Source organism: Vulpes vulpes, chromosome 4 (assembly GCF_048418805.1).
Source record: "Vulpes vulpes isolate BD-2025 chromosome 4, VulVul3, whole genome shotgun sequence".
NCBI lineage: Eukaryota > Metazoa > Chordata > Mammalia > Carnivora > Canidae > Vulpes > Vulpes vulpes.
This window is the reverse complement of record NC_132783.1, coordinates 27,991,974-28,010,525: the sequence shown is the minus strand read 5'-3', so window position 1 is coordinate 28,010,525 and position 18,552 is coordinate 27,991,974. Positions and strand designations below refer to the sequence as shown.

Here is an 18,552-nt window from a genome sequence, read left to right as displayed (position 1 = left end):
TGCCAGTGATCTGAGAATCACAGAACCTAGTGCTGAAAAGGAGTTAGAGCTCCAATTTTCTGTCAAATGCAGCAATCCTTCTCCAAGTGAACTTCTAGCTTTTTCTCGAAAAAAAAAATTTTTTTTTAAAGATCTTATTTATTTATGGGATCCCTGGGTGGCTCAGTGGTTTAGTGCCTGCCATAGGCTCAGGGCATGATCCTGGAGTCCTGAGATCAAGTCCCACATCGGGCTCCCTGCGTGGAGCCTGCTTCTCCCTCTGCCTGTGTCTCTCGTGAATAAATAAATAAAATCTTTTTTTTTAATTTATTTATTCATGATAGATATATACATATATAGAGAGAGGCAGAGACACAGGCAGAGGGAGAAGCAGGCTCCACGCAGGGAGCCCGATGTGGGACTCGATCCTGGGACTCCTGGATCATGCCCTGGGCCAAAGGCAGGCGCCAAACTGCTGAGCCACCCAGGGATCCTTCTTTCTTGAAAACTATTGATGGAGCAAATTCTTACTTGGGAGCCAGCATACTCCATCTCTAGAAAGACCAAGTTGGCTCCCAAGCTTCTCCCAGGGCGGCCGTGCGGGAGGAGGCTGTGATGGCTGATGAGATCGCCAAGGCTCAGGCTGCCCAGCCTGGAGGTGACACAATCTTCGGAAAGATCATCCGCGAGGAAATCCCAGCCAAAATCATTTTTGAGGATGACCAATGTCTTGCTTTCCATGACAGTTCTCCTCAAGCACCAACTCATTTTCTGGTGATACCCAAGAAACATATATCCCAGATTTCTGTAGCAGAAGATGATGATGAAAGTCTTCTTGGACATTTAATGATTGTTGGCAAGAAATGTGCTGCTGATCTGGGCCTGAAGAAAGGTTATCGAAAGGTGGTGAATGTGGGTTCAGATGAGGGACAGTTTGTCTATCATGTTCATCTCCATGTTCTTGGAGGCCAGCAGATGAATTGACCTCCTGGTTAAGCACGTTTTAGGGATAGTTTTCCTTTCTCTAGGCGATGGTCAATATTTCTAAGTTCCAGTATGTTAAACAGTATACTTACTTTTGCCTGTGTATGGATAGATTGAAGAAATAATTTTTAAAACCCATACATAATAAAAGACAATGTTGCATGGTTAAAAAAAGAAAGACCAAATTGTTGGAAAAATCTCTCCTTTCACTGAGCTAGAAACCTAACTGACCTCGCTGTGATTCAGGTAAATTGATTCAGTATCCATTTAGAATCCAGCAGACCTAGGTTCAAATCCCTGTTTTTTTGTTTCTTGGCCTCCAGGGGGTCCTTAAAGACTCTCCCCCAATACTTATAGATATATATTTTTAAGATTTTATTTATTTATTCATGAGAGACACACAGAAAGAGGCAGAGACATAGGCAGAGGGAGAAGCAGGGTCCTCACAGGGAGCTAATTGTAAAAAGCCTGCCTTTGTCTAGGCTTGTCTTCCATGCATAAATGTCCTCTGGAGAACTCATTGCCTGAGAATGGGGGTGAAATATGGCATGTGGGTAGAGGTGGAGGTAGGATATAGGGATCCTGGCTCCCTACTTATCAATCGCTGCTAACCTCTCTAAGTACAGTTTGCCTATCTGTAATACAGAGAGAACAATTCTACGTAACAGAGTTGTAAGAATTAGAAACAGTATGTTAAGTGCTAGACACTGAACAAATGACAATTATCAGGACTTTTCGGCTTCTTCTAGGAGCCAAATGGCAGCCAATAAACAGTCACTGAACAAATGTAAATGAGCTTAAAAAATGTTTTTGGGCAGTATAGTAATATAGTGACTACAAAAGGATCACAAACCAGCAGCTAGGTGGATGAACATGCCATCCAGATATATTTTATTTGATATAGGACTATTTTAAAGTTGATTTTCATGCATTTTAAAAATCAGTTGTTTGCAAAATTATGGACTACCAGCTTCCCTTGTGTATCTGTTAGAATGTTTTTTCTGCTCCAAGTAAAAGACACCTCAACTCCAACGGCCTTAAAATAAGGCATTTTAACAGACTTTATGACCTTATACAATCAGAAATGCAGATTTCTCCGGGGTTGATTGCGTCAGTGCCTAGCTATGTCATTAAACTTCCAGGCTCTTTCTCTCTCTCCGTGGTCATCTTAGTGCTAGCTTGCTTCATCTTAGACTCTCAGCAAATAACAATGCATTACAACGAGATAGAAAAAGACAAGATTGTTCTTTCTGTGCCTCTTTTTTAGGAGCAAAGACCCTCTCCCAGAAACTTCCTCAGAGATTTCTCCTCACATTTAGTTTGTCATTATTGGGTCACGTGCCCGTTCCTGAACCATTCAATAGCAGAAAGTATAGACTTATTATGATTAGCTTGGATTGATTATCTGGAGTGTAATGTGGGCTTAGGAAGAGACTGACCCATATACATAGTACCCTTGAAAAATGAAAAGATCTGCCAATACGGCGACCCAAATACCCACATGGCAACACATGTCTGTTTCCATCCATAGACCTAGGGAACAGTCTTCAGTTCATCATGGCCACCAACTGCCTGGACTTTGTATCTTTCTTTCTTTCTTTTTTTTTTTTTAAGATTTTATTTGTTTATTCATAGAGTCAGAGAGAGAGAGAGAGAGAGAGAGGCAGAGACACAGGCAGAGACACAGGCAGAGGGAGAGGCAGGCATCATACAGAGATGCCCGTTGTGAGACTAGATCCAGGGTCTCCAGGATCACGCCCTGGGCCGCAGGCGGTGCCAAACTGCTGTGCCACCGGGGCTGCCCCCTGCCTGGACGTTGTAAGTATTTAAGTTTATTACATTTTGTTTATACTTTTTTACCTGGCAGGAATTTCATGCCAAATTATGATGCTTCATGGGCATTTCAGCTTACAGAGTCTGGTGACTAATGAATGGGTTATTTTTCAGTATCTCTAGCAAGGTAACAAAAATTTTGTCCTACAATTTAGCAGCTTAAAAACAACAAGCATTTATTATCTCAGAGAGTTCCTGAAAATCAGGAATCTGAGGCTGGGTAAACTGGGTGTTTCCGAGACACCTTCACAATGTCTCTTGTGAAGCTGCAGTCAAGTTTCTTTGCGGATGGGACGGGACGATGGTTGTCTGAGTGGCTGACTGTGCTAGAGGATCTGCTTCCTAGCTCACTTGTGGAGCTGCTGGCTGAAGGCCTCAAGTTCCTCACCATAGGAACTTCTCCACAGAGCCACTCACAACATGACCTTGGCTTCCCCATGCCAGTGATCCAAAAGAGCAAGAAAATGACCAAGACAGAAGCTGCAAAGATTTTTATAATCTAGTCTCAGAAGTGACACATATTCTATCACTCACATAGTAAACTGCCCCTGGTGCAGTGGAGGAGGGGACTACACAAGAGTGTGGATTCCAGGAATTGGGGGGTCATTGGGGGACCATTGCTAAGGCTAACTACCATAGTTCTGCAAAATTGCTATATAACAGAAAATTTAAACAGATACTGTTGGGAATCCCTAGGTGGCTCAGTGGTTTGATGCCTGCCTTTGGCCCCGGGTGTGATCCTGGAGTCCTGGGATCAAGTCCCACATCGGGCTCCCTGCATGGAGCCTGCTTCTCCCTGTGCCTGTGTCTCTGCCTCTCTCTCTCTCTCTCTCTCTCTGTGTGTGTCTCTCATGAATAAATAAGTAAAAATATTTAAAATACAAATAAACAGATATTGTATCTGTAGTGTGCCTCTATGAATTGTCTAAATACTAAATATCTCATGGAGTGGGTTGCCAGTTAAACAATCGTTTTACATAAACCACAGAGTCCTCTCTAAACACATGTCTGAATTTCCCAACAATTGCATCTCCCACTCTACTTTCTGAACAGACTCATCCTTATGCTTCATCTGGCTGAAAGAAAATAAAAGGTTTTATCAATGATTTCAGATATTCAGACTCCTAGTAAAAGACTCCCAAGTGTATGAGCTACCTGGTAAGACTCAATGTGTCAACCAGTCTGGCATTATTAACATTTTAATAGGACAAAAGAATGTGTGGAATGGACAAAGGAATTATGAGATTTCTGACATTCCCTTAACTGAGTCTAGGGGAGCAGTGATTTAGATAAGAAAGGTGCCTCTTAAAATCGTGTCACTTGTAAGGTTGTCCATATTAGAATACTGCTAATTAGAATACATACAAAGAAGCATAAAGTAAAACAAAAATAGCCGTGGTTTAATTTGATGAAAAGACTACAATCGTTTTCAGTTAAATTGTATTCACTATCTAAAACAAACAAATCCCAACATTTTGTAATGCAACAATGTTTTTTCTTCTTCAAGAAATTAAGTTACACATATTTCTGTTGCTTTCTACACAACATTCATCTGAACAAAACCCCCAAAGCACCAAAAGGCCTACATTTATTCATAATACTGCTATAATAACTAGAAACAAAATTTGTTGGTGGAGCTGAAATCAGAAAGAATTTCTTTTTTTCTCCCCTTTCATAAAATAGTTATATTGTGAAGGACATATGCCCTCATTTTGGTACTGAAAGTTAGATACAGTTTTGAAACAGAGACTCATTGGCAGTATTTATAGCTGAGTAATGTAATAAAACAAACTCAGGGCATTAAAAATATGACGTTACTTGTTACTCTCGAATTGCCTTTATTTTTAGAAAGCTTAGAAACCTTTACCCAGTGTAAAAAGGCTCTATGTATGACTCAATATTCTTTGCTTATCAAATGGTCATGAGAAAGATGAACTTGGCCCATCGGTCAACAAGGAAAACAAGATTTGGCATATTGCATCACTTATATTGGTGCTCACAGCTGGGTCTAAAGCAAACACAACTTTATGGAAGATGTTGGGTTTCTAATCTAAGAATCTAAAATAAGAAATATTAACTAGGAAGGTTTTGTTCTGTTAAAGAATGGCTGTTAATGCAGTGCATATGTCTTGTGGAAAGCCTGTTCAGAAATATTTTAAGTAAATTATTTCAAAGAATCAAAAATAACTTTGAATGACATTAACCTTTGGAACTTACCAAGCTCAACAGGGCATATAATGATTACAGCAGAAGGAAGAAACCTGTAAGAAATGGACCTTTTGAAGTGAAGAGTTTAAACTGCTTAAACACTGAAAAACAACAACGAAAAAACCCTGAACAATAACATTGTTCAAATTCATCTCAGCAGTTTGCTATCAATTTGACCATTTGGGCAAGATATATGACCTCTCTTTTTTATTTTTTATTTTTTTATTATTTTTTTAAGATTTTATTTATTTATTCATGAGAGACACAGAGAGAGAGGCAAAGACACAGGCAGAGGGAGAAGCAGGCTCCATGCAGGGAGCCCGATATGGAACTTGATCCCAGGACTCCAGGATCACACCCTGAGCCAAAGGCAGGCGCTAAACCCCTGAGCCACCCAGGGATCCCCAATATATAACCTCTCTAAGCATCCTTAAATTGTTATGAGAATTAAGTGGGATAATTTTTGTAAAACACTTACTTGGGACCTTGGCTTTGTTTGTTTGTATGAGGGAAAAATCAAAAGAATATTAATTAAAGAGAAACTGAACAGCGTTTATTTTTTTTATTTCTTTTTTTTTTTTTAATTTTTATTTATTTATGATAGTCACACACACAGAGAGAGGCAGAGACATAGGCAGAGGGAGAAGCAGGCTCCATGCACCGGGAGCCTGACGTGGGATTCTATCCCGGGTTTCCAGGATCGCGCCCTGGGCCAAAGGCAGGTGCTAAACCGCTGCGCCACCCAGGGATCCCTGAACAGGGTTTAATTCATTAATTGCTATTACTGAAAATAATAAATGGCTTTGAAAACTGCTGGTCATTAACAGAAACATTTTCAAAGAAATTATGTATTTATAATATCATATTATGCAATGTAATTATTAAGGGTAGAGCTGTTCAAACTCCAACTCTGCTTCTTGCTACTCAAGTGACATCAAGCAAATTGCTTACTTGTTAACTTTTAGCTCAGCTTACTCATCTATAAAATGAGGATAGTTCTAATACCTATCTCAGAGGAGATGATTGATGATTAAATAAAAACATGATAACAGCATGGTACCTGGCATATAGTCAGTTCTAGATAGATGATGTCTACTAATACTATTATTAAAAAACAAGTATAGAATAAGACATCTAAAGTTCTGGTGAGAGAAGATGAAAAGAATATTGGCTTGTCTTTACTGCTTTTAATTGAATATGGCACACACTGGGTCACAAGGCTGTCTTTTGAGAAAAGGAGAAGAGATGTAAGTTCTTGATGTGGTTTATGAAACTGCAGGTTCAGTAACAAGCTTGGCCTGCCTAAGAGCTAAGTAAACACTAGGTTCACTGCTCCCAACTCATTGATGCTTAAAAGCGAGCATACGATCCTCTGCCAACAGAAAATACTGATCCGTTAACATAAATGTTACCTGAAAGAGCTTCTATATACCTGTGCTTTCTTTTAAAGAAAGGGAAAGCAAAGACTCCTTGTTTCTAAACATTTTAAGGTGCTCACCCTAGGCTTTTGCATGAATTCCTGAGTATTAAAAGGCCAAAGGAATGCGAAGAAATTCCATTTGCTCAGCCCTGGATGGATAATGCTTCCAAAGCTTCCTTGCAGGCTATTGTCAGCTGTAAACGATTTTATTCCCCCTCCTTTCCCCAGGCCCCCTCCATCACACTCTCTGAAAAGTCATCTATATCCTTGGCAGATTTCTAATAGTTAACTTTTCCATTAGAAAAAGGGAGTATTACAAGTAATGTGACTATTGATAAGCAGAATTTACTAAATTTTTCTTAACATTAGTAATTAAAATTATCCTTTGTATTGTCACTGTTCCATCTAAATAAGGGATACTATATTGTCTGATGGACAGCACACAGATTGATGACCAATGGCCATTATGTTAAATTCTACTTAGCCATCTGACAGCTCAGATCTTTGCTACCTTCTCTGAGTTGCATCCATGAGTGACAAAGCCACCTCAGAGTGATACTGTGCAGAGAAGTGAAAACTGCTATGTTGACTACTTCATCAGCACTCTACAAATGGGGTTTTTTATGTCCCATTTTCCCCCTTTGTATTAGCTCAATGTTTGTTCAATATTTTTAGAGGGGGGACCCTGGCTCAGTGGTTTAGTGCCACCTTCAGCCTGGGGCATGATTCTGGAGACCCGGGATGGAGTCCCACATCGGGCTCCCGGTGCATGGAGCCTGCTTCTCCCTCTGCCTGTGTTTCTGCCTCTCTCTCTCTCTCTCTCTCTCTCTCTGTGTGTGTGTGTGTCTCATGAGTAAATAAATAAAATCTTTATATTATGTGTGTGTGTATATATATATACATATATATATATTTTTTTTTTATAGAGGGCTAATGGTTTTTTTCACTACTAAAGCACGTGTTGAGAAAGTATCATAATCCAGACTGAGGTAGAACTGTTAAGGAAAAGTGTAGCCCCTTGAGAAACATGCTAGTCTTAAAAAAAAAAAATCTCATCCAATGTTTTTGGAGTCCTGATGTCTAGGAAATAATGTGTACTTAATTAAAATCTTAGCTTCTTTGGGAAAGAAGTGAACTTTGTCTTTTAAATTGGTAGACAAAGGAATTCAGACCAAATTAAAATGCTGCAAAGCCTTTGAAACACAAAACAAACAAAATATTACCGCTATTATGCATTGGTGCTTTTTTGGTTTCCAACACAGGAATTTGACATTTTTTTAGCTTTATTAAAAATATATTAGGGATGCCTACATGACTCAGTTGATGAAGTGTCTGCCTTCAGCTCAGATCGTGATCCTAGGCTTCTGTCCTGGGATGGAGCACATCACTGTTGGGCTCCCTGCTCAGAGGGGAATCTGCTTCTCCCTCTCTCTCTGCCCCAACCCCGCTCAAGTGCCAGCATGCATACTCAAGCTCTCTCGCTCTCTCTCTAATAAATAAATAAAATCTTTTTTAAAAAATGAATAAAAATAGGGCAGCCCGGGTGGCTCAGCGGCTTGGCGCTGCCTTCAGACCAGGGTGTGGTCCTGGAGACCCGGGATTGAGTCCCACGTTGGGCTTTCTGCGTGGAGCCTGCTTCTCCCTCTGCCTGTGTCTCTGACTCTCTCTCTCTCTGTGTCTCTCGTGAGTAGATTGATAAAATCTTTAAAAAATTAAAAATAAAAATGAATAAAAATATAAAACACTTAGGCCATTGAATTTCAGGTTAGGTAGCATTTTTGTTTTTTCTTTTAATGGAGAAATCAGTGGTCATCATCTCCATTTTCCTCTGGATTTCAAGTACCAATTGTGGTAACTACAACACTATACTTTGGGTTGACCCCTGGGCTGCCTTACCTACTGGCAACGGTAGCAGTGAGAGTTTTGCCTTAGTTCTGGGCACAAATTTCTAAACTAAAGCTTGAGGACATTGGGTATTACCTGGACTTTAGCTCTATTTTCTGTTTTCCCTATTATAAGGGCTCTATATGGGACGCCTGGGTGGCTCAGTGGTTGAGCGTCTGCCTTCAGCTCAGGGCATGATCCTGGAGTCCCAGGATTGAATCCCACATCAGGCTTCTTGCAGGGAGCCTGCTTCTCCCTCTGCCTGTGTCTCTGCCTCTCTCTCATTCTCTGTCATGAATAGATAAAATCTTTTAAAAAAATAAAATAACAGCTTTATATCCTAGTCACCCTCTTTTCTCCATATCAACATAGAACAATGCTAGTGTAAGGGACTCAGGCCTTTTCTGAATCTTCTCCAGGTCACAGGTGTCCTCTACTTTAAACCTTCCCTTTAAATTCTCTTTGCAATTAAGGGGCACCCAAGTAGCTCACTCAGTTAAGTGTCCAACTCTTGATTTCAGCTCAGGTCATATTCTCAGGGTCCTGGGATTGAGCTCTGTGGGGGTCAGGGTGTCTGTGCTCAGCAGAGTCTGCTTCAAGATTCTCTCCTTCTCCCTCTGCCCCTCTCCCTGAGCACAAGCATGTGCATCCATGCTCTCTTTCTCTCAAATACATAACACTTTAAATAAATTCTCTTTGCAATTAAAAGAAATTGTTTCTATGTGGCCTACTGTGATGACTTTGTCTTAGACACTTTGTCATTTGTTTATTTTCTTTGGCTATACTCTGTTTCTATTATTGTTGCTGTTTTTTTGATTGTGTCCCTCAAATGCATCCAGCTCACTGCCATTTCAGGCCTCTTATACTTGCTGCTCCCTCTTCTAAGAATGCCCCTTCACAGAGCCAGTTCTTCATCTCCTAGAACTTAATCAGCTATCACCTCCCCAGATAGGTCTCTCCATTCTTTCTTTTTTAAAACATTTTATTTATTTATTCATGAGAGAGACAAGGAGAGAGGCAGAAACATAGTCAGAGGGAGAAGCAGGCTCCCTGAGGGGAGCCCTATGTGGGACTCCATTCCATGACCCCAGGATCACACCCTCAGCCAGAGATGTTCAACCACTGAGCTACCCAGCTTGCCCTTGGTCTCTCCACTCTTTACCTAAAACATTCATCATCAAACCTCCTCCCAAGTCACTCTCTATCCCATTACACTTTTCTTTTTCCTTCATAACACTTACCATTTTCTGAAATAATCTTTGTCTTTTACTATGTATAATGTCTGACTCCACATTCCATCAGGGCAGGGATCTTGTCTACTTTTGTTCTTTACAGAATCCCTGGTGTTTAGCACAAGGCCTATAGATATTTTACAAGTATTTCTTGAATGAATGAATGAATGAATAACTGTCTTCCCCTTCTTCTCTATCTAAAACTTACCATTTTAATCAAAATCCATTTTTTCCCTTACAAAGATCCTTTGAGATCTTTGACTCTAATCCACATTGACTGAAACAATGGTTCTCATTTTTAAAAATATCAGACTACCTGTTAGAACTCCTCACCACTCTAAGTTTTAGTTGCTAGTCAACACTAACCCAATAATCCCCTTGATTTTAGGTTGGAACCAATAAATTAAGATCCCGATCCGTTCTCAGCAACTATTCAGTGAGTATGAAGTCCCTTAAGGGATTTGCCCCAAAACTTGGCTCAGGACTCTCAAGAGTACCACCAGCCTATCCCCAGAAGACTCTAAGGAAGAAGAGAGGTATAATCTCCAGCATTTAAAAAACAATTTGTTTATTAGTAATCTCTATACTTAATGTGGGGTTTAGGCTCACTCTGGAGATCAAGAGTTCATGCTTTATTGACTGAGCCAGGCAGGAGCCCCTAGTCTCTAACTTTTATTTTATTTATTCTCTCTCTCTCTCTCTCTTTTAATATTTGTTGTGTATTTGAGAGAGAGACAGACAGAGAGAGAACAAGTAGGGAAGGGATAGAGGGGGAGAATTTCAAGCAGACTCCCCACTGACTGAGGAGACCAATGTAGGGCTGGATCCCACAACCCATGAAATCATGACCTGAGCCAAAATCAAGAGTCAGACACTCAAGCCACTGAGCCAGCCAGGAGCTCCTAATCTCTAACTTTTCATACCAGTTTGCTCAAGACAGGAAGACCCCATCCAGGCCCATTCTAGTCTTGGCTATCAACAGGTATCAAACCAAAGTAAGCCCTATATAAAATAGGTAAGTATTTTTAAAGCTTTGTACTTCTTGCTTTTCCCTATTTTTCACTTTGGGGGCCCTCTGGATCCCTGCTTTCCTAGGTCTAGTGCTTTCTTGTTACATAGGAGGTAGCCTCAGGGGTCCAACTGTTGGGCTATATGCTTTCCTCTTCCTACAATTTCCTAATCACAAACACTTTTCGATGGACAGTATTGAGTTCTTAGTGTTTATAAGTGGTTAATTTGACAAATTCCTTTGTGCTAGAATCAAAGAATCCTCAGGGCTTCTTCTCCATCTCCAACACTCTTAATTGTAGTTTTTAAAATAACCATCCACTTTGGTGTGTCACCCAGAGAAATGAGAAAAGAGGTTACAATTCTAGACCAGGTAAGAAGTGAAGGCAAATAACAGGTTGAGACAGGTGCTTTTGATGAGTAGCTCAAATTCTTCTGGGTATGTGGCCAACAACTTTCACAGATTTCCAGGACTTGTTAAAGAATCAACTTAAACATGTCCTACGAGGAAAAAATAAAATTCTCTACTGGATGACTTTGATTTTTAGGGTGATTTCTAGACATCTATATTCCCAAATTGTTCTCTCCTCATTTCTTCAGCCATCTTTCCCCCTGAATGCTCTCTTTGTCTCTTCCCACGCCCATCTCAGTGATATTTTTTCTACACAGCTTAGTCAGCCAGAAACTGTTCTCCCTCTGCACTGTTTGTATTTTCTCCTTTCACATATATGCCCTTCATTTATAAAAATCCCTCTTTTGAAATCTGTTACTTGTATATTGGACATACCAGCTCTGAAATTTTCCCCTCAGGAATAAAATAAGGAGAAAAACAGGAGAAATAAAGATGAAAGAAGCAGTGGATCTGTTTCTCATTTTCCTCTGTGGGGCTAAGGGAAAGACAGGAACCAGGCCTTCCCTTGCTACAGAAAACCTACTAACCTTCTCTCATCCCTCTTGATGGATTAAAACCCCAATTATCTGTCTCAAGTCATTAGACTGTTAGAGAAATTGTTTGCCTTTTATTTATGTTCTACTCTATTAATATTAACATTACTAATAGTGATCATAACAAAAAACAATGAAATTACCTATATTCTTTTCATTTACCTAATCTGGTCTTCATTTTTTGCTATCATTAAAACAGGGCAGTATAAAATATCAACAGTATATTAAAATAATAAAACTATTCCCTTTTAGTTAGGTACGCCATGAAAATTTTAACATAGTAGAAAGATATATAAGAGTATCTTTGAAAATTACTTATATATCTCTATATATCTCTATATATGAGTATCTATGAAAATTACTTACATATTATATATGTAATTATTCATAGGCACACCATGAATGTTTTAACATAGTAGAAAGAAATATGAATATCTATGAAAATTACATATATATTACATATAAATGTATAACGTATATTATACATATATTACTTATACAATATATAACTTCACATAAACTTTAAATTTACAATTTCAGCTTTTTAAAGTGAAGCAAAACCACTTGGAGATATAAGTTATAAAGTATGTGTGGTAAAAAAAATAAATAATAAAATAAAGTATGTGTGGTGTAACTGTAAGATTATATCTCAACTTTTCTAGAAAGCATGAAAAATGCAAAAAAAAAAAAAGAAAGAAAGAAAGAAACGTGAAAAACACAACTCCATTTTGACCACAGTGACACTGTGTCTGCTGAAATTACAATTAAGAAGAGCTGGGATGCTTGAGTGGCTCAGCAATTGGGCATCTGCCTTCAGCTCAGAGTGTTATCCCAGAGACCAGGGATCGAGTCCTGCATTGGGCTCCCTGCATGGAGCCTACTTCTCCCTCTGCCTGTCTCTGCCTCTCTCTCTCTCTCTGTGTCTCTCATGAATAAATAAATAAAATCTTAAAAACAACAACAAGGATCAAGAAGAGGCTTTTGTCTCTGTCTATAAATGAGCTCTGTGTTTACAGAGCAGTATATTTCTCCAAGCTATTGAGGATGGGCTTGTTACTAAAGAGATTTAGGTTACTCTCTGGTATGGCTTAGTCAGTGTGATAATGAGGGCATGAGGGAAATTTCAAAAAACAGTTGGTCTTAAATAGACAATGTGAATTTAGCTGGAAAGAGGCATAGATTACAAACATCACAAGACAAGAACTAGTACTGCGTTCTAACAGCACAGTGGTCAAAGGTAGCAGGAAATGAATAATGAACACAAATGTGAATTAACTCAACCCAGAGTGCCCAAATAATACTCATGTTTCTCCATTTAATTAAGAATGGTGTCAAACAAACAGATAGGAAATTTCTTGGTGTTTAGAAAAATACTGACTATAGAATACATTAATAAATTCTAGTGGAGAAATTACACAAGCACTATTCTAACAGCACTATTTTTAAAAATATTTTTTAAAAATATTTTATTTTTAAGTAATCTCCATACCCAACATGGGGCTCGAACTTACAACCCACAAGAGTCACATGCTCTACCAACTGAGCCAGCCAGGCTCCCCTAACACCACTATTTTGACTAATAAACTTAAAAGTCTGCTTTATGTTTTGTGCCATTTCAATAATAACAGTGTTCATCACTTGATAAGTTCTGGCAATGATGAATAAATTGAAGATATATTATCTCCTTTAATCAACCCAGCAACCCTGTCAAGACAGACATTTTACATGAGGATAGTGAGGTTTGGTGGAATTAAATAATGTGCTAGACCTTAAAAGATGAAACTAGGACTCAAAGCCAGGCTTTATCAGATGCCAAAGCACTTGCACTTCTCTGCTGCTCTGTGATGCCTCACCCTGGATGCAAGCAGCTTATAAGCAGCAAGAAGGGCACAGGCTTTCTTCTTTTATTTTTTATTTTTTATTATTTATTTATTTATTTATTTATTTATTTATTTATTTATGAGAGAGAGAGAGAGAGAGAAGCAGAGACACAGGCAGAGGGAGAAGCAGGTTCCATGCAGGGAGCCTGATGCAGGACTCGATCCCGGGACTCCAGGATCATGCCCTGGGCAGAAGGCAGGTGCCAAATCGCTGAGCCATCCAGGGATCTCCAGCTTTCTTCTTTCAAACAGATGTGTGCAGGACTTTGTGAGCTCACCAGTAAAAAACTAAACCAAAGCAAAAATATAAAGCACTAAGGTTTAAAAAAAACTAAACAAAGCCAATGGATTTCAGTGTCTGAGCTTTGTCTGGTTTCTTTGGTGATGAAATAGAGTTGAACTTGTGAGCCTCTCTGTAAAATGGAGATATTCATGGGAGAAGATATGCAAAACATGATAATCCTATGACTATTGTTCTTATAAAATACATCCATCTCTTTCAGACAGCAACATTAGTCATGACTTACACATTCTTTTAAAAATACATCACTGAGACCATTTAAAGTTCCGAAATGTGTTAGCACAGAAATAGAGTAACAGTTGTTGTAACCAAATTCAGGGCTCCCCTCAGATATCTTTTATTGACATTATGTTGATACACAGGAACATTAAAGCCTTTGAATAAAGTGCTACATTATCAACATAAAGGATTTGGTGGGAAATAATAGATGTTTCAGTTTCAGTTATTCCATTCAAATGGATGTTTCAAACAAGTGGCTTTCTAGTTAATAAATATGTTTATAGATATTTTAGTTCTTGCTTAATGCCTTGTTCTACTCTATTCTAGAACTTATTACAGTCCTGCAATTGTTTGCTTCTAGACCACTCACTTAATAAACTGTGAGCCCCTGGCGTGCAGGGCCTATATGTGTGTGATCCCTCTTTGTACAGCCATGGCCTTGATAATGGCCTAGTAACTAGTAGACACTTATATTTTTACTTTTTGGAATATATATATAAAACAGAGTTTCTCAACCTTGGCTCCATAGATACTTTGGGCCAGACAATTGGGGTGGGGGGCATTGTGCTATATGTACATTGTAGGCATATGGCGGTATCCCTGACATTCACCCACTAGATGCTATCTACTCAACTTGAAGTATCCGCAGACATTCCAAATGTTTCCTGGGGGGCAAAACCACTCCACAGGTTGTGAACCATTTACATAGAAGGATGCATACACACAGAGAGATACAAAAAAATGATGCTTTTAATGATTTTTTCAGATTTCTTTGAATAGGTTAACAAGTACATGGACTACAAAAAAACAAAAGTACAAAAGAATGTATAATAAGGGGTGCCTGGGTAGTGCAGTTGGTTAGGCAACTGGCTCTTGATTTCCACTCAGGTCATGATCCCAGGGTCATGACATGGAGCCCTGCGTTGGGTTCCACGCTCAGTGGCAAGTCTGCTCACGGCTCTCTCTTTCTCCTTGGCTCCACCCTCATCCCCACCTTGCCCTCTCTCTAAAAATAAATAAATATTTTTAAAAATGAAAAAGAATATATAGTAAAAGGTAAATCTCTCTCTTTCATCTCTCCTCAACAGTTTCTTGTCTTTGTATTTTATTTTTTTTATTTTTTATTTTTGTCTTTGTATTTTATTCTAGACCTGAGATGTTCAACGCAGATGCCACTAGGTATACACGTGGCTATTATGCACTTGAGATGTAGTTTGTTCTGAGATGTAAGTATAATATACAATGAATTTTTAAGACATAAATGAAAAAAGAGTGTAAACTATATCATTAATAATTGTTTTACATTTATATGTAAGAATATTTTTGTTAATATTTTGGATATATTGGGTAAAATAAAATATACAATTAAAATTAATTTCACCAAAAAAAATAATAAAAATAAAAAATAAAATTAATTTCACCTTTAAGAAAACAATTTTAGGGATGCCTGGGTGGCACAGTGGTTGAGCATCTGCTTTCGGCCCAGGGCGTGATCCTGGAGTCCTGGGATCGAGTGCTGTATCCAGCTCCCAGCATGGAGCCTGCTTATCCCTCCTCCTGTGTCTCTGCCTCTCTCTCTCTCTCTGTCTATCATAAATAAATAAATAAATCTTAAAAAAAAAATAAGAAAACAATTTTACTATGGCTACTAAGAAATTTAAAATTATATATGTGACTTGCATTCTATTTCTATTGTAAAGCACATTTTTAGAGAAATTTTCTTTTGGGTTATAAACTTAGAAATATGTGTATTTAATGTTGTTAAACTTAATACTTTTCCATACATTGCTTTATTTTGTACTTAGCATAAATATAGCATATGATACTTAGTAGATACCTAATAGATGTTTATTGAGTCAGTAAACAATTGAATGACTACATATATACATATATAAATATATACATACTAATTCGTATACACATATGGTGTTTTTTACATAGGACGTTCACATACTTTTATTTGATTCTCATAACATTGAATATAAATATTTAGCCATCACCCTCATTTATCTCACATGTGAACTGGATTTAACAACATTTTTGTGAAGATTAAATATATTTAGATAACTATAAAGAACTTAGAACAGTACCTATCAGATTACAAGAACTATATATCATCATCCTTCTCTTCTTTGTTATCATAATTGTTTTTGTGTTAACTGTTTTTTTAAAGATGAGGACACCAAATCTCACAGAGAATAATGCCCCTACATTACATATCTAGTAACACGGCTGGTCATAATTGGAATCTTGTGCTTTGACTTAGAATTTCAGTGCACCTGGGAGGCTCATGGTTGAACGTCTGTCTTAGGCTCAAGTTGTGATCCTGGAGACCCTGGATCTAGTCCCACATCTGGCTCCCCATGGGGAGTGGGGAGTCTGCTTCTCCCTCTACCTATGTCTCTGCCTCTCTGTGTGTGTCTCTCATGAATAAATAAATAAAATGTTAAAAAAAAAAAGTCATGCACTCATCTCTATCTTATGCTGCCTCATTATATTTATTTACTTAAAAACACAAAAAAGGAAAGTCAGTTTCCAGATCATGTTTTTAAATTCCATCCCCCTAGAGAAGCAATCAAGTGCCTATTTCCAGGTCTGGATCAGTAAAGCACAAACCTGGAATACTGTGATATGCCAAATAAGGAATGCTTAAAAATTGAGAATATACGGGAGTTTTGTGTACATTTCTCAAACTTTTGTTTTTTAAAAAGATTTTATTTATTTGAGAGAGAGTGAGTACAAACATGAGTAGTGGCAGAGGAAGAGGGAGAAGCAGGCCCCCCACTGAGTAGGGAGCCCGATGTGGGGCTCGACCCCAGGACCCTGGTATTATAATCTGAGCAAAAGGCAGATACTTAACTGAGTCACCTGAGTGCTCCATTTCTGAAATTTCCATTAATTCCAATTATTTCAAAATATTAAGTTAAAAACATACACAAATATTTAGAATGTCAGAACATGTATCCATGTAATTTATGGGTTAAAGAAGTATAACCAGAGGGCACCTGGCAGGCTCAGTCATTAGAGCATGCAACTTTTGATCTCAGGGTGGTGAGTTCAAGCCCCACATAGGGCATAGCAATTACTTTAAAATCTTTTAAAAAAGTATAAGCACAATGGAAGTTGATATTTAGGACTGAATGAAAATGAAATTACTTATCCAATTTTGTGGGATACAGCTATGATGGCAATTGGAAGGAATTATAAAACTTTAAATACCTATATTAGAAAGTAACAAATATAATGGGATAAAGTGATATTATGTGCTTCCTAATGTAATGCATTTGAGGGAGACATATCCTCTTTTCAATACTTTTATCAAAAATATTTCAAATGACCTAATCATGAGGAAACAATCAGACAAACTGAAATCATAGAACATTTATTCTACAAAACATCTGGTCTTGATGCTTCAAAAATGTCAGTCATGATAATCAAAGAGAAGATAAAACACTCCTAGACTGAAAGAGGCTACAGAAACCCATCATCTAAATGCAATGCCTGATCCCAGTTTGGGTAGGGTTAAAAAAACAAAGCAAAACAAAACAAACCAGGGATGCCTGGTGGCTCAGCGGTTGAGCATCTGCCTCTGGCTCAGGGCGTGATCCCAGGTGCTGGGATCGAGTCCCACATCGGGCTTTCTGCATGGAGCCTGCTTCTCCCTCTGCCTCTCTCTGTGTCTCTCTCATGAATGAATAAATAAAATCTTTTTAAAAAGTTATCATTGTTATTATTTAGACAACTGGGGAAATTTACAAATAACAATATTGCTTTAAGAATTAAATTTCTCAATTGTGATAATAGTTTAATGTTTAGAGCATGTAGATGGGTAGTTTGTTCTGTAGGGATGAGCAATGATATTAGCAAAGATAGAGAAAGATAGATGACAGATAAAACAAATGTAGCAAATAAATTAACACTTGGGATTAGAGGATGAGTATTCTGATAGTTGGGTGTTCATTGCTTGGTATTTCTTTTCATTGTTTTTGAAGGTTTGAAATTTAAGAAACATTTGTTAAGCACTATGTTCTGGCAAAGATACAAAATAAACAAGGCTCTCTTCCACAGGGAAACTCTACGTTTGTGGAAAAGATGGCATGACTGAATTGCTATAGTAAATGCTGATAGGGGCAAGAATATAGATGTAAAAAAATTATGCAGTAAATAGGGAGGAAATTTAGTTAATAAAAATTATCATTATTGAAAACATAAAAAATAAAGAAAAATCTAGAAAATCAAAATTCTTACATTCTATGGTCCATAGATTACAGAAAATATAAAAAATAAAAACTGAGAAAATTAAAATTCTTATATCCCATGGTCCACAGGTAAGTATTATTAACATTTTATTTGTAATAATATGAAACTATAGTTCTTTACCTGATTTTCCAACTTCTTTTTTTTTTTAAGATTTTATTTATTCATGAGAGACACACAGAGAGGCAGAGACAAAGGCAGAGGGAAGAGCAGGCTCCCCACGGGAGCCCAATGCGGGACTCCATACCAGGATCCCAGGATCAGGACCTGAGCCAAAGGCAGACGCTCAACCACTGAGCCACCCAGGTTCCCCTTTCCAACTTCTTTTTATTTTATTTATTTATTTGAGAAAGAGCATGAGAGAGAGAGCAGAGAGCAAAGCAGGGGAGGAGGCAGGATGGG

At 38.1% G+C, this 18,552-nt stretch overlaps 1 long non-coding RNA gene and 1 pseudogene across 1 annotated transcript; one reads left to right on the top strand and one right to left on the bottom strand.

The window, feature by feature from the left end:
* The first annotated feature begins 585 nt into the window (after window positions 1-585).
* LOC112931002 (adenosine 5'-monophosphoramidase HINT1 pseudogene) lies at window positions 586-963 on the top strand (annotated as a pseudogene).
* A 13,662-nt stretch (window positions 964-14,625) lies between these two features.
* LOC140598566 (uncharacterized) lies at window positions 14,626-18,163 on the bottom strand. The gene is made up of 2 exons (XR_012001016.1): window positions 15,315-18,163; window positions 14,626-14,899 (listed from the first exon to the last, which is right to left on the bottom strand). It is a non-coding gene; the product is annotated as an uncharacterized lncRNA (long non-coding RNA).
* Between the last annotated feature and the right edge of the window lie 389 nt (window positions 18,164-18,552).